At 52.8% G+C, this 5,836-nt stretch overlaps 1 long non-coding RNA gene across 1 annotated transcript; it reads right to left on the bottom strand.

Moving 5' to 3' along the window:
* Positions 1-4,832: 4,832 nt before the first annotated feature.
* Positions 4,833-5,610, bottom strand: LOC140854856 (uncharacterized). Its single transcript, XR_012137968.1, has 3 exons — positions 5,526-5,610; positions 5,263-5,364; positions 4,833-5,169 (listed from the first exon to the last, which is right to left on the bottom strand). It is a non-coding gene; the product is annotated as an uncharacterized lncRNA (long non-coding RNA).
* Positions 5,611-5,836: the final 226 nt, after the last annotated feature.

Raw genomic sequence — 5,836 nt, 5'->3', positions numbered from 1 at the left:
TCCCCCGATACTGCGCCGGTCGATGTTCGACTGAACGCATCTACGGAAGTCCGACTACCGAACCTTTACCAAGTTCGGTCGGCTCCCGACTTAACAGATGCGCCCGACCGGCGACTTCAACTATTGGAAGCCGACCTAAAGTCGGGACACAAGCTACTTCGGAGCTGTGCAAGTCGGTTAAGTCCTACCGACTTACCCGAGTTGGCGACTTCTCTAAGTTGGTAACTAGGGTTCGACATTACAGCAATAAGAGACATTTCAAACAAAAGACACAAGAAAAGATAATTTCATTCATTGATCGAAGGAAATTACAAAGTCGGGCTGAAGCCCGATTACACGAATTTTCAAAAAGAAACAAAAAGAAGATGGTCGGCTGGACCGATCATTCGTCCTGGTTGATCTCTTCGACCGACGGAGGATCGGGAAGGATCGGCGTCTCGACCGTGAGCGGCGCTGGGTCAACGGCAGAAGGATGTCCTTCAGTCGGCAAGGGACCTTCGGTCGGCTCCTGCTCCGGGACGGCTTCCTCCGCTGGGATGACGCCTCCCGACAGCTGGTCGGCCTCCTCTTCGGCTCCCTCCTCTTCGGCGAGTAGCGGGACGACTCGGCTGATGTCCACCTCTGGGTACAAGGCATGGACGGCATCCCGACCGTCCTCGAACCCGACCCGGTAGGAGGCGAAGCCCGACTCGAGCATCTCCTCCTTGTACCGGTCGGAGGCCCGGAAGTCCTCAACCGCACGATCGGCCGACTCCCTCGCCGACCGTGCCTCGTCCTCAGTGTGGGCCAGCTCCTCCCTCGCCAACTCCGCCTCGGCCCTAGCAATTTCGGCGTCGATCTGGGCGATGGACAACTCCTCTTCGGCTTCCGCGAGCTTCCCCAGGCTGACCCGAAGTTGCTCGCGTTCCCCTTGGAGTTCGGAGGTGGCACCGTCCCGTTCGCGTCGAAGACGACGCACGGCCCGACCTTTGTGCTTGGCCTCCTTCTTGGCCGACTTCAGTTCGGCCATAAGCCGGGAGACCTCGTCCGTCAACTTGGCCTCCCGGTCGGCCGACTCCTGCAGTTGGTCGACCAGCCTCACTCTTTCGGCCTCGGCCGCCGCCGACCTTTCTTTAAAGGCTGCCCGAACGTCGCCGAACCTTCGATATCCGGCCTCCAACTCGGACATGGTGAAGATCAGCTGCCGACGGAAAAAGCTTCGTCAGAATTATGTGGCAAGCAAAAATTCTTCTAAGGAAAAAGGTGACGCGAAGCTTACCTCCACCATTGTCGGGTAGAACCGCGACAGCATCTCGGTCACCTGCCGAGACCGCAACGACTGCACGTCGGTAGGGAGGAGGATCCCCTGGCACAACCTCCTCGCAAGGTTGTGGTCGGCCAAGGCCGATGCACCCTCAGGGTAGTATGCGCTGGGGGGCATTGATCTCTCCTCCTCCGAGGGCTCCATCGGGGCTTTCCCCCGATCAGCTGCCCCGACCGATGGGGCTGGCAGCGATGGGACGCTGGAGTTCGACCCGGCGCCCCCCGTTGCGCCAGCGGATGCCTCCGGACGATGTTCGGCTTCCCGAACGTCATCCGGCTCCACCCGCGGCGGTGAAGCCGCCGACACTCCTTCGGCCACTTCCTCGGTCGGCCTCTCTTCGACTTGGACAGTCGGAGCCGCGAGGGCTATGATCGGCTCCGACCCCTCGGTCGCCGACACTTCCACGGTCGGCGGGACTGGGGTTGGTCTCTTGGAAGGGCGCGAAGGGCCAGCCCCCGACGCTGGCCTCTTCCTCGCGGCGGCAAACTGACGAATCTCGGCATCGGTCGGCCTCATCCTCGGCGGTGTCCCTGCAAAACCGACCAGTGTCAAAGGCCGGACCAGAACTACCCTAAAGCCGAACAAAAAGAAAAGCTGGGGGATCGGGCGATACCTATTCGGGGGACCAGACTCAGGCCGGCATCATAGAGAGCTTGCTCGGTAACAAGCTCCCTCTGCTTCGGGACCGACATGTCTTTGAGTCGGTGGAAGTCCTCCCGGTCGTCTGCATCGACCCGACTGTTATCGTTGGCCTCAGTTCGGGGTACACCCCAGCGGGAAGGAAAGCCCCAAGAAGAAGAAGAAGAAACGAAAAAGAACTGGTTCTTCCATCCATGAATGGACGATGGAAGACCGGTTATGAAAGCAAGACCCTTCCGGGGGTTGAAGAGCCACCACCCTCGGGCCTTAGGGTGGGGTCGGAGCACAAAAAATGCCCGGAAGAGGGAAACGCGAGGGTTGGTCGGCAAAAGCTGACACAACAACGCGAAGGAGATTATCAGACGAACAGAGTTCGGCGCCAGCTGCGCCGGACAGAGTCCGTAGTAATCAAGCAGATTTTGGACGAACTCCGAAATCGGGAGCCGAAGACCCGCGCGAAGGTCTTCGACATATAGCGCCAGGTCGCCAGGCGGAGGGTTGTTGACCCGACCGCCGGCCCCTGGAGCGGAGAGCCGAAACTGCTCCGGGATGCGATAGTGCTCCCGAAGCTGATCGACATTCGGCCCCAAAAGCGAGGAAGCCTCATCTTCCGGAGCCGATCGAGAGTCGTCGGTCGGGTTCCCTGACCGAGCTCCCTGGGTCGGTTTCCTGGTCATTATGCAGGAACCAAAAGAGCAGAAAGGGAAGAAGAAGGAGAAGAGGAGACCACGAACCCGATGGACCCTCCAGAAGTGGAGAAGAGCTCTGCCCGCGACGACCGAGAAATCGCCCGGACAGAGTTTCCCCCAGCAAATGGAGAGTGTGGGTCCTGGGTCTGGGAGATCCTATATATATAGGGCCGACCGACGGTCGGGATGCTCTCGCGCCGACCAAAGACCTCCAGATGCGCGACGCGTGGCGCTCGCCGGTTGGCTGAGGATTCGGCGCGCTTCGTCCCGGGACGCCCGCACCGCCCTCATTAAATGCCGGAGCGGACGCCGGCCAACCACCATGACACACGGTGCGCGGGGGTTGGCTCCGCAGTCGGCCGCCCGCGCCGGTCCGCGTTCCCGATGGGATGCCTCACCCGCGATCGGCGCCGAATATCCGATCGACTGACGCCGTATCGTTCGGCGCCCGATCTTCTGACACCTGACGCCGGCACGACTTCTGGCATCGACTAGACGTTCGGATCACTTGGGATTCGTGAGGTGTCTGACAACGGATCAGCCGGCGGTATGGTCGGATCTGCACATGCGACAAATCCACTCCCAGTCGTCCGGTCTTGCTACCCGAATGAAGGCATCGGCCAGCTCTCCACCCGACTTAGGAGTGGAGGGGGGCAACTGTTGGGGGATACCCACCGACCGACCGACCGACTATCGGAGGGCCCGACCGGCTGACGGCCCGACCGACTAAGCCCGACCGACTAACCAACGGCCCGACGGACGACTCTGACTGGCCGATCGTCGGTCGGGCGACAGGCCGACGGACGCCATCAGCGGCTAACTACGGCCATTCCACGGTCCATTCCCGACCGACTAAACTCAGAGGTCTGGTAGCCGACCCACATGAAGCTCGCCGACCGACGGAGGAGTCCGACGCCACTCTGCTGGCCACCGACCTGGGGTCGGCCGACTCCACCAACCACCGTACGGTCGCCAGACGTTGTCAGCCCTGACACGGACATGCGGCACAATTACCTAGGGGCATTGTCCCGCCCGGGGCCGGGTCAACCCTGGCGATTAGACGGCTACACGGCGACATGACGTTTCACGACGGCTCTGACAGTCTACAGTGAGTTGACAGTTCCTCACTTGTCCGCGCCATTAATGACGGCGCCATACCATGCTCCACTATATATACCGGGGAGGGCAACAGTGCAAGGGGTCGATCCGCCCGTCTCTCCCACATACGCAGGCTCGCTCCTCTCTCTCTCTCCCTCTCTCTTTCTCAGAGCTCTCTGTCTGCATTTCACTGTTGCCCAGTCACCTCTCTGACTTGACCATCGGAGGGTCCCCGCCGGAGCCGCCTCCGGTCAGTGCGGACTTCCTTTTGCAGGTGCACGCTTCCCGACGATCGGGCGACGAGGCGATTGGCCGCAACAGAGACGTATTTTAAAAATCATTCCGATCTTATGACACTACAGTGAAAATGATAAAAGACGACGCTATAAAAGATATTTCAAAAAGTGTCGTTTATGTAAAAGTGAAGATGAAAAGCATCGACGCTTTTTAAAAACGTCGCAAACGCTCTAAAACATCGTAAAATTAAATTTTACTGGCACTTTTTAGCATCGTTAATAACAATGCATCCTCCCCTCTACCAAGACGCTTTTCGAAGCATTGGCAATTAAGTCACTAACAACGCCTATAAGCATCGTTAATCAGTCTATTAACAATGCTTATAAGCATCGTTAATTTTTTTAATAGAAAAAAAATATACAGATTTTATATACAAAAAAAAGAATACATACATTTCTGTATAAAATTATATCAATTATTCAAACATAAACCTACACAATCACCACCATTCACACCAAAAGCAAACTTCAATAGTAAATTTAACCAAACTAAAAGATATTGTTTTATATAAATAAAAATAAAGTACTAATCGTCCATTACAATCAAGAGTTCAACCTAACTAAAAGCATATAGAAAATATAAGACTACAATAAAAATAAAATGATATCAATCTGCAGGCATATGGTCGTCGCTGTCTCCACGTGACGTGCCGCCATCTCAATGGGTGCCTGATGTGCCAGGAGCCTACAAGAAATATATGAAAAGCTTGATTTGCATATCTATAAATAAAAATATATAGATCATTAAATTAATATAAAAATATATATTTAATAATATGTGTTTACCTGAGATGGGCCATACATCTCTAATAAAGATGTAAGCCGATCAATCTGTCCCCTCATGGCCTGTATCTCGGCACGGCTCTGTCGCATCTCCTCCATCTTAGCGGCACGACTCTGTCTAATCTCCTGTATCTCCACCTCGAGTCTACGGACGCGTGAATCCTGAGCATCTACTGCAGCATGCTGCGTATATCTACTAACCTCAGATAATTGAATAGGGGTGACTCCTACTCCATGACCCCTCACTCGGCCGTAGCGCTCTGGTCCCATCAACTCTGAACACTTCGGCCTCGATACGGCTCTGCTGCGTAGATGCTGCAGACTCGTCGTCACGCTCCGCAATGAGAGATGTAGCCCTCTCCTGTATTTATTTTGAAAACAAGAGTTATACATTAATAGCTAACAAAATTAAATTAAAATCATTATAAAAAATAGAATATTAATAATGCCGTACATATAAATCTCTCGACTCATCTCGAACAAAAGTACTATTCTGATGAGTATGAGTCATCCGGTAAAACTTCACTTTACTAGGTTCCGTCCCATGCTCATCCACCTACACAAATAATTTCAATTTTAAGCAAACAGTTATAACAATTTAAAAAAAATATATGAGTATTATGATACAGATATGATCCATGATACATAATGATATTAGTTATATAAATATTTCAACATAAAAATTAGAAGTTAATTATGAAAGTTTAAGGAACATACAAACTCCTGTCAGAGTCGTGCATAACTCTTCGACCCCGATGTATGAGGAACAGACTGAGCTGCTCGTGCAGCTTTACCAATAGCAGAATAAGTCTGTAAATAAAGTAAAGAACTTGTTATATGTATAATATATAATATACAATATAAATTAATATTTTTATAAAATATTTAAAAGAAAAGATAATGAGCAGATAATATATCTGTACCCTCTCGGAGAATCAATAATGAACGAACTACATCCACTGATGAGGGGGTACATCAGGAGGACAATTCTTAGCAATCTCTTCCTCTATCATACCCTGTCTCATATA

Source organism: Elaeis guineensis, chromosome 1 (assembly GCF_000442705.2).
Source record: "Elaeis guineensis isolate ETL-2024a chromosome 1, EG11, whole genome shotgun sequence".
Classification (NCBI taxonomy): Eukaryota; Viridiplantae; Streptophyta; class Magnoliopsida; order Arecales; family Arecaceae; genus Elaeis; species Elaeis guineensis.
This window is presented reverse-complemented; position numbering and strand designations above follow the sequence as displayed.